This window comes from Brassica oleracea, chromosome C2 (assembly GCF_000695525.1).
Source record: "Brassica oleracea var. oleracea cultivar TO1000 chromosome C2, BOL, whole genome shotgun sequence".
NCBI lineage: Eukaryota > Viridiplantae > Streptophyta > Magnoliopsida > Brassicales > Brassicaceae > Brassica > Brassica oleracea.
In genome coordinates, this window is record NC_027749.1 from 43,337,374 (window position 1) to 43,348,724 (window position 11,351).

At 32.3% G+C, this 11,351-nt stretch overlaps 1 long non-coding RNA gene and 1 pseudogene across 1 annotated transcript; one reads left to right on the plus strand and one right to left on the minus strand.

Moving 5' to 3' along the window:
* Positions 1 to 5,809: 5,809 nt before the first annotated feature.
* On the minus strand, positions 5,810 to 6,667 carry LOC106324312 (annotated as a pseudogene).
* A 681-nt stretch (positions 6,668 to 7,348) lies between these two features.
* Positions 7,349 to 8,383, plus strand: LOC106326086. The gene is made up of 2 exons (XR_001267134.1): positions 7,349 to 7,830; positions 7,926 to 8,383. It is a non-coding gene; the product is annotated as an uncharacterized LOC106326086 (long non-coding RNA).
* Positions 8,384 to 11,351: the final 2,968 nt, after the last annotated feature.

Below are 11,351 nucleotides of genomic sequence, written 5' to 3' on the forward strand. Positions count from 1 at the left end.
CCACCCAGAATCGTTAGCTTCTATGACTCTATGAACCATAAAAAAATTAGAATCAAAATCTTGGGTTTTTTTTAGCTCATTGTGGAGAGAAAGTGAGAGATATGTTGTGTTTAGTTCACAAGAATGGAAAAAGAAGAAGGGTAAATCGATTTTGGGAGCATTAAGAGCTTCAAATTGGTTGTTCATGGTGGTTGTGGTATTGATGACAATGACAATCTTGTAATTACTTGAAGATGATGAGGGTGAGAGAGTAAAAATGTCATTTTCGAAAAAAAAAAGAAAAAAAAATTGATGGCATTTTCGTAAATTATATGAACTTGTGGGGTGAATAGGGCAAAACCAATTTTCAAAAAAAAAAGAGATTAATTTTGTGTTTGACTTTAAGTTATAGGTCAATTCTGCAAAAAGCCCTATTTAATATCTCTTATATACTAAACCAACAAACACATGGCATATGTTTATCAAATTTAAAAAAAAAAATTCAAATGTAAAAAACAACTTAACTGCAAAATAAAAATTAGTAACGTTTAGTAACTGATTTCTGTATATAAATAAAATTTAGATATAACAAAAACCTAATGTTTCTCACGCTACTTATTATCACACAAGTTCCTAACAGTTATCTATAGAGGAAGTTAACTCATGACGCTATGAATTCATCTGGATTCAATGTAGTTTTTTAATTTTTTTTTGCAATGATTCTATTTACACTCACTCTCTCTCTCTCTGAAAGGGTTTCATTTCTAACCAGATAAATGATGGCTTCTGACGATATTTGAGAAAAAAAATATTTTCAATGATAAAGAGAAAAACATAAGTTTTCTATGGTGAAGCTTAATGCAAACTTGGCATATGAAGATTAAACTCCAGGTTAGTGAGACTAAATACACCCAAACTATTCAATACTGGAATCATATTTTACGTCAATTTTTTTTTATAAATCTTGATCTCTTCTAAGTTACATAAAATATTTATCCTTTTAACGTAATACATTTGATCAAAATCATTTTAAAATAGACTAAATTACTTTTGGTTTGCTATAAATGTTGATTGGCTGTGGTGGTAGTAATTCGAGAAAGGAAAGTAACAAACTCACCTTAAAACAGATTTACAATGCTGCTAATAAACTTATTTTTTTGCAAAAGGCTTTAGAGTGCCCTTAATAAACTTGAGAAGCACAATAAAGCAAAAAATGGAGTTAAAGAAACTGTGGTAGAAATGAGGACTCATGTTTACTTTCTATATCAAGACTAGACCTCAGGTTAGTTTTCCATATTTTAAAATATGTTTTAGTCTTATAGATATATTATTTCTTTTTACTAACAGATTAACATACATTTTTATTTTGTTTTTCTTAAATAATGTTATCAATTTTGTAGATTTTCGCATAAACAAAACGTCTAATCAAATATAACATTTGAGAGGGAAAAAAAAAAGAGTACTACAAAGAACAATACATGAAAAGACTAAAAAATACCGACCACAATTATCTACAAAAGTAATGTTAACATTCTAATTGTATTTGTGCAAGAAAAATGCTTTCCCTGAATTTTTATATCTAATTTTTTTTTTGGAAAAGAAAAATTACTTTTTAATATTCATTTTGGTTTCATAATGAACATGCTCGTGCGAATCACATGAAATAATACTAGTATATTAATAAGATAGGTTATCTATACTATTATTTATTTGCGAAGTGGTTTTTTGCATTCGAGTTTTCATGTTAAAAGTTAGAGTGCTAAATACATTATCGCCTTTAATGAATAATTAATTTTATTATTATATAATTAACCATAAATCTATTAGTAATTAACAAATTATACTTGATCATAATTTAATGTAATCAAAATTGATACATATTATATGTACTGTTTTCCTATCAATCTTTTTTTTTTTTGGCATCGAAAGCTCCATACTTTTAATAAGATGATTCCAACCAAATGGTGTCTAGCACCAACCAAGTTGGAACCTCAGAGTTTACATGAGAAAAACAAAAACCTCGAGACCTAGCACCTTTCGCAAGGCGATCAGCTCGGACGTTCTTTAAACGTGAGACAAAAGAAATGGAGCATAACAAAAACCTAGAACGAAGAGTAAGGAATTCATCAAACTCAGCCATAAGACTTAGCCATTCTTCTTCTTCCTCAATGAGCCTAACCAGTTGCAGGCAATCTGATTCAAAGGTCATTGATACGTGACCGAGAAATTAGCGAGGATTTCATGGCCCACAGCAGAGCACCGAACTCTGCGTGTAGGGGAGACAGCGATCGGTTACTAGCAAATGAACCGAAAGTTGTAGTCCCATCCTCATTCTCTATCACGAGTCCGCCACTATAGCAAGCATCATCTCCTTTCCATGACGTGTCAAAACGACAAAACGGTCTCTGTGGCGGTCTATACAGTAGCTCCGGCGCAGAAGTGTTGGCGTTCTCCTCTGTTACTTCCGGGGTGATTTGCGCCAGTCGCCAACTCTCCGCCTCTGACGTCGCTGATTGTATCACTTTCATTGGCGAAATCTCCTTGTTATCAAAGACCTTTGCATTACGCATCCACAGGAACCAGATGATCCATGGGATGCGAGCTAGGCTTTCCTTGGTTCTATTACGATTATGGATCCGATTTAGGATGCAGTCAAAGTTACTGTATATGGAGGAGCACGGGAATTCACCCGGATGTAGAGGTAGATGCACTAGAGCCCAGGTCTGCGTGGCCATCGGGCACTCAAACAGCATGTGGTTCACAGTTTCCTCGTCATGTCCGCATCTTGGACAGGTTCGAACTGGATGGCAATGGCGGTCGGCTAGGCAGCTGCAGACAGGTACACAGTTTGACAAGGCCTGCCACATGAAATTTTTAATTTTCGGCACAGTTTTGACCTTCCAGACCTGCTGTGATAGGCTGGTAGTACTCGGCTCACTACATGCCTCAGCAGGTTGTTCATTATCCAGGCGACATTTCTCGTCATATCCGGTTTTGACGGATTACATTCCAGATTTTGTATGGACCCAGCAGAAACTATCAATTTTGAAGGATTTACTCATGCGTATACTAGTTATAATCAAGATATGTTCTGGGGCAATAAGTGTTTTCCTATCAATCATAAATTAATATAATATAATATCTTTATATGCGTGTTATTATCATCCTATTTCTTCGTAGGGTTTTTCCGTATTATTATTCTAGGTTGTCATGAAATTTATTAATCAACATATTTTGACTACTAATTAAAAAGAAGAGGTATTAGAATCGTAGGTTTTTTGTTCTAGGTGTTACTATTATTCTAGGTTGTCATAAATTTTATTAATGACCATATTTTTGACTACTACTCAAGAATATGCTGTATTATATACAAGAAAAAGGTGAAGGATAAAGATGAAAGTAGTCATCTAATTCTTAGATCAATTCTTTGTGTGTGTCATGAACAGTGCCGTGCCTAGACTATATGGGGCCTAAGGCAATTCCAAAAATTGGAGCCTTAAATTTTTTTTTCTTCTCGTTCTGAACATAATAAACATAAATATGAAAATAGTTTATGAAAAATATTTATTAAGATTGTTTACATGTATTCAAAGAATGATGATCCAAATAATCACACCAATGCTAATAAAAAAAAACTAAAACCGTAATTGCAAAGTTATAAATGTATCCAACTTTATAATACCGAACAAATAAGAAGAGTATGTAATAAAAGTACGAAGAAAAATAAAACATATACAGAAAACAGTAAATAAGTGAATACTCAAAAGCTAGAACTATATTTAAAATTTAGACCGGAAAAAGATGATATAATCAAATTTGTAGAAAAATATTAATAAAAGTAGACATAAAAATATTTTCAGACCAATAGATTGAAAAATGGAGCCCCAAATTAAGAGGGGCTGAGGCAGTTGCCTCTTTTGTAAACACATAGGCACGGCTTTGGTCATGAAAATAATTCTTCTGTCGTCTAAAGGTTAGATCAATGATTTGTATTGCCTTTGTTTATCGATAGAGATGAAAGTAATTCGCCACTTTGATAATGTGTTCCGTTTTTCATCTTTTTGTTTAAGTTTAAAAACGATAGAGCACAAAAAGAAAAAAGGAAAAAAGAAGAATAAGAACAAAGATAAAGAAAAAATTTACATAACTATGAATTTGATCAAAATAAAAAATATATAACTATGAAAAATATAATTTTTAACACCAAACGTTTATATTAAAAAATAAAGACTAAATCGGTCACAACCGGAAAAATACTCGATTGTAAGCTGATAAGCTAATATGACTAGAACATTATGAAAAATAAAAGTGGTTAAAGAGGAAAAAATCGTAGAAAATCTTCATTTGTAGTTTTATAGTACCTACGTTCGAAAAAATACATAGATAAATCGACGTTAAAGAACCTAACCAATGGGCTTTGAGACCAGTTGAAAACCGTCTTTGAAGATTGGTTAGATACCTTGATGTTGCAGTGAGGTTTGGAGAGACTGTCGGAGTAGAACTACCTACAAAGTCGTCGACGGTATAACTTCTGAAGAATACCAGTTTACAAAATCGGGAGATGCTGAGTTTTTATGACTAAAAAAATACTTAAATATAAAGTTTGTGATGAAAATTTTTGGCATATTTTATTTGTCACAGTTGCAGACTATAGAACTGAAATAATGACATTTTTTGAATTGATAATGCATTGGTTAATAAAAATCTGTAAAATAATTATGACCGCATATGAAAGAAAAATACCTAGAAATTAAAGTTAAAAGTGGCTAAAACACATTTTAACTTTCACATTAAAAGTTAAAGTATTTACTAGATTATATTATTACCTATAAATTAATATAATTAAATTACTCAAAAATAAAAACGAATTTAAAATTTATTAAATCAGATAATTCATCAAAAGTGATATAATAAAAAGGTATTTTAAAAATAAAAAATAATATTTATTACAAATATTGTGTTATTGTCCGAAAATATCTTTTAAGAACATAAATAATAACTTATCATGATAGTCTCAGAATTAGTAATACATGTATTAATAAATAGTTTTAAAACGATTATGCCCGCTAATGCGGGCACAACACCTATTAACTTAGAGCATGATTAACTCTATAACCCCATTTGGGTTTTTCAATGATTATTTAAGTAATTAATTGTACTTAAGAATTCTAGTTAAGAAACTATTAGATTTTGTGCTCCAATAGGAGTTTCTTAATTAAGGGTTCTTAAAAAAATTAATTTTTTTTTGAAAGATAAAATTTATTTATTAAATAAAACATATTAAAAGATAACATTTTAAACATAGATTTTAAAATAAAAACATAAAAACAAGGATTAATAAAATAAACGAGGATAATTTGAAAGAAACATCTGAGCTTAGTTGTTGTCTCCATCACGTCCAAATTTACGCCATATATGTTCAACAAAATCAGTATTCAGCTGTGATGAAGGAGACTGTTTGTCGATTACGTTGTAGAAAGTCTTTTTCGATGAGAAGAATGGAATGAGAGAATGGAATTTGTTTGGTGAGAAGGAGAGAAGAAGACTTTGCGAATAAAATCTTCATGTATAGAGCAAGAGAGAAGAACCAAAACCATATGCTTGTGACTTGAAAAAAAAATCTTGTGACTTACACACATACGGACAGCACATACAAAGTAACAAACATAACACTCGTGACAAACATAACTCTTATCCATGTTATCCAGAACGGAAATAGATACAATAAGATGCTTATCCAGAACTACCAGGAACCGAACAAATAAATTCTTGTCCCATTGGTAAAGCAAATAAAACAGAACATGCTATAGAAAAGGAAAACATGTTACAACTAAACTCTTGGAAAAAACCTCAAACTGATTAAACTGAAAGTATATGATGATGTTAGTATTCTCACTTCAGAACGGAACACATCCAAGGCAAACCCGTTGAAACAACTGATCACAGCTTGCTGAACATCCAATCCAAGATTATCCAAGGCTTTCATGGTAGCGAGTAAAAGACCAGGTATACGACCACAGAACATATGTATGTTTACTTTTCTTCCTTCCCTTAATCTAACCTCAACCTGTGGATATAAACAAAAGGGTAAATGTCTCAACCATGAAAAAAGAAAAGAAAAAAAAAAGTCTAAGCCTTACTCTTGCTTGTTAGCCTTTGGGGCTTGGCAAAGATGAAGGACACAACTCTTCCTTAACAGGGAAAGAAAGAGCCTGTGTTGTAGGTGTTAACAGATGGAAGCTTGATGGAGTTGGAGGCAAAGATCCAGGTGGAGTTGGAGTTGACTCAAGTTCGTTGTGAAGATCACTGATCCTTTGTAAAAGCTCCTTCAGATAATCAATTGCATCTCCAAGTATTGATGATCTATCCATCTGCAAATCCATCAAACCAAACCAAACCAAAGCTTATCAGAAACAACACAACAAATAAAAAGAGTAAAGACCTTAAGGAGATAAAGAGAAACATGATTTTACTTTGCTGATCTTGGGGACAATTGATCTAAGCATATAAAGCCTATCATTAAGCTTCTTCCTTCTTTGCAGGCATCTGGAACAGAGTAATCTGGAACAGAGTAGGCTAGTGCACCAGAGGATGTTAACACCTCTAAAGGCTTCAAAACTTTCGCAAGACTGGTGAAGCCTTGTGACTCCGAAGGAGTGAATCCACCTCGTCCTCCGTATAACGTCATTGAGTTGTTGTTTACCGGAGAAGATAAGAAGTCAGGGACAGAGCTCAGATCCCTGTTCCTCAACTGTGTCAACGAACCAAAATCTTGACTGAGGAAACAAGAATCAGAGCCAAAGTCAAAGGTATTGTCGAAAGGGTTTGTGTCGGAATTAGGAACGTTGAGGAGACAAGACTTGTTGTTCGCTGTCAAGAACGAAGGCTGAGATGTGTCGATGCTAAAAGACGAGACGGAGAAGACGATACGGAGAAGACGAGAGAAAAGAAAAAAATAGAATTAATGGTTTGCTGACACCTGTGTCTAAAACCCACTTAAAAATCGGTCACCAAAGTCCTAACTTAAGGATCGGTAATATGCATTATATTTAGTTTTCATTTAATTAAATGAGTTATTTTCTTTTAAAACCCAGTTAAAATAGAGGGATAATCAGTTTTATAAGTAACATGTCGTGTTTAGCAAAAAAAAAAAAAAAAAACATGGGGTGTTCCAAGCAAACGGATCAAAGAGTAAAGAGAGGTAGGCCCAAGAGCACACGTTGATGCTTGACAAATGTCACGAGATTAAGGGGTTTCATGTAGTTGCTATTAAATACCCTAAAGTTTCAACCTTTGCTATCAAAAAGAAATACAAAACCCATGTCTCCGTTCTCCGGAATGTCGTTTTCCGGACCTTACATCAGTAAGTTCTCTCTTGCATCTCTCTACAATTTATAAAACTTTATAGATCTAGAACAGTTTGAGTTTAGTGTTTCATTGGTTTTGGTATCTCAAGTAATAAACTTTAATTAGTTCGTATTAATTGTGCGTCTTCTGTTCTCTCTGTACGTGTAGTAGTAATTGCATCTTTGTGTGTATGTTTTTGTTGTCAGCATCTGAGACAGGTGTCTTCTGGGACATAGACGAATGCGAGATCCCTGAGGAACTCAACGCTGCTCAGGTCTTACAGAGGATGAGACAGAATTTTTCGGAGGGTGGTCATCGTGGTCCTGTCTCATTCCGAGCTTACGGTGATATGACCGGTCTTGACATTCAATCCTCTGATGGATTTTTTTGAAAAGAATCCATTTGAGTGCCCTGGAGAAGGAGTCCATCCGCGGGCTTGCGACTCCCCTTGATTCAACCAGGTTAAAAAATCCTCTGATGTTAAGCTCAATCATTTTCATGCAGGTGAATAATTAAACTACTTTTTTTAAAACGTTTCTCTTTATTACTAATTATATATTAAACACTGGCTGACGAGAATCTTGGAGGACATTGTACAGTGGTCACTTGAGAATCCAGAACCATCGGTGGTAGTGCTAATCTTGGAGACTTGGAAGACGTCGGAGCTTACATCGCCGAGGTTATGCGACTTCTTAAGATTCAAAAAAATTACGAGTTTATGGTCGTGTATCCACCACCCCCACGTCCAACGTTAACGGTGGTGAGGTTTCTGAGGGTTGGCAGGGGCGTTGCGTCCTGAGATTTGGGGACCTAAAACAATTTAGTGAGGGTTTTCGAATAATTTTTTTTTACAAATTCTGAGATTTTTTTGTATGTAATTTTTTTGAAAAAAATTTGGGGGCTCTATGCCGATGTTTCAATTCGCTGTGCTCAGGACCACGCATGCTTCTGTGGTGGACTCTAAGTTTTGGTTTAATTAGTAAGAGTATATGAAGAACATTTAAATTTCAAGAAGTTTGTAGTTTTTATTGTTAGTAAAAATGTTTGGATAATCAAATCCTCTTTTGGAAACTTATGTTATGTCTCTGAAGCAAAGATAATTAGTGATTAGTGGATATTTACGTAAATCCTTTTTAATTTAATAATCTCTTCTACTTATTTTTCTTCATAATGCAATTATTCAGCAACCAAATAGTAATATATACTAGGGTCGGCCCGCCCTACGGACGAAAAGGGCGAGAAGTTATAATAAAAGTTATTTTATATTAATATATGAAGTATTTAAAAATTATTATAGATAAAAAATATTATAAAAAACAAATAGTGAAAAACCTATGAGATCATAATATTTTTTTTTTAAATTATAACGAGAGTAACCTTCAGTGTTCTTTGATAAATAGCATTATATTTTGAATATTTATTTTAGTTTGAAATGTTTAGTTTTATAATATATAGTAATCATTATTTATTATTATATAAATTTGCACATTACAATATATATATGTGTCGAAGAAAATGACATAGAAGAATTATTGTCAACGAAGAGTTATTTTTATGAACATAAATCCGCTAATATGTTTTATCCTATAAATTATTCGAATTGTGTAATAAATTTTCTACTATAAAAATAACATTAAAACTCATGTAACACAACTAATGTACACAATTATTTTTTACATATGTGAATAATTTGAAATCATATATCTCAAACAAATCAGCTTCTTTCTAATAAAAGTATTCCCTTTAAAAGGACAATATGTAAAGTTGCTTCACGTGTTACTCCCTATTTATATATAAACACGATAAACTTCAGTTGTATAAGATAAATTAAACTGAATATCATTAGAAAATAAGATGATTTACTTTCTCATCTCATAGAAGCATGATATAATCGTAACATTTTGGTAGGCTCTTAGGATTATAAATTCTTTGAGTTCTTTTAAAATAATGTTTAAAAGACTTTAAATTTTAGGAAATCAACGACAATTTTGCACTTTCTCTTTTCAAATCATTGGCAAAATATATTATGTAATTGTTAGGGAAAAAATATCAAACTATTTTGCAGAGATTATGTATTTTCATTATATTATCATCTGCTGACTGAAAACGACATTAAAAATTTGTTTGAAGTAAAAATTAAATACTACTAAGAGAAAATGATGGCTAAATGTCTTAGTAGATTTGATCTTAGTAGTAAAGAAAAATAAAAATTAATGTCAAATTTAGTTTTAAAAGGTTTTGTCTAAGTTTGTTTTTTTACCAAAAAAAAAGTTTTCTCTAAGTTTATGGGGTTGTGTTGATCTTTGTTTTTGGAAACTGTTTCTTGTATGAGTACGTTGCAGTTGTTATTTGAAAAGCTAAAATCATTTGCTTCACAGTGGAATGTTTGTTGGAAACTATCTATCTCAGTGTTTATATAGATTTGCATATTTGATAGATATTTACATATGTTGGGATTAATTTCTGTTTATACATTAATTTTGTAGGTAAAGCTGGTTTCTTCGTGTTACAAAAAAAAAAAAAAAAAAGCTGTTTTCTTCTAAAAAGAATTTTAGCGAAAGCATATTTTTATTGATGCAGATCAAAACCAATTCAAGTGATGAAAATAAGATATTTATTAGTAATGACATTCATAATCATATGAGATTTCTAAATCCATTTAAGTTAATAAAAAGTAAAAATAGTGGAGAACATACTACACATATATAATCCATAACTTATTTCCTTTGAGTGTGTTGTCATCTATATTTTGACCATAATGTTTTAAAGTTTCTCTATACTTGCTAGGGTTTTTTGTAAGATTGACTCAAAACTCAAAGTCAAACCTAAAACTAACACATGCTTTTCTTGGATTTTTCTTTTGTTCTACTCACCCCACAAGTTCATAATATTCACGAAAATGCCATCAATTTTTTTTTATTATTTTTTTTCCAAAATGACATTTTTACTCTCTCACCCTCGTCATCATCAAGTAATTACAAGATTGTTATTGTCATCAATACTCCAACCACCATGAAGAACCAATTTGAAGCTCTTAATGCACCTAAAATCGATTTACACTCTCTCTTTCTCACTTGTTATAAACTAAAAACAACATCTCTTTCACTTTGCCTCCATATTCATCCAAAAAACTCAAGTTTTTGATTCAAAATTTTTTATGTTTGATAGAGCCATTCAAGCATATTATTCTTGGTGGGTTACTTTCGTTTGAGATTCTGGGTGGTTGGAGAAGACTCTGTGTGCTAAGGAAGTCATCTCACTAGTTTAAGGTATGAAATTGAAATTTTTTCCAGATCTGTTCGTATAGAAGACTTACCCGTAAGTAGTCTGGCTGTAAAAGACATACGGGTAAGTCTTCTGGTCAAATGGACGACTTACTTTTAAGTCGTCATCTTTGGTTGTTAAAAAAAAAATCTAGAGAATACCCTAGACGACTTACTGATAACTCGTTTAGGATAAATGGGTTAGTTTTGCATTTGACCGAATTGTGTCAGATATTTGACTTTTCCTGGACGACTTACCAGTAAGTCGTCTCCGGAAAAACAAAAATTTCAATATTTTATTAAATTTGCAAGACTTATCTGTAAGTCGTCTCAAGTTACTTTTGCAATTGGAAAATAAAACTTAAATATTTAACTTTTCTCAGACGACTTACGCGGAAGTCGTCAAGTAAGACTACTTACTTGAAAGCCTTCCAGGATAAGCAAAGTCGTCCAGATTTATTTCCTAGATTATGGTCAAACCTTGCTTATCTCGGACGACTTTCTCGTACGTCGTCTGCCTGGACGACTTTCAAGTAAGTCGTCTGGGTAAAGTTAAATATTTAAGTTTCTTTTTCGAATTGCAAACTAACCTGAGAAGACTTACAAATAAGTCGTCTAGCTTTAATAAAATATTGAAATTTTTGTATTCCCGGAGACGACTTACTGGTAAGTCGTCCAGAAAAAATCAAATCTGACACAATTCGGTCGAATGCAAAACTAACTCGTTTATCCTAGACGACTTACTGGTAAGTCGTCTACGAC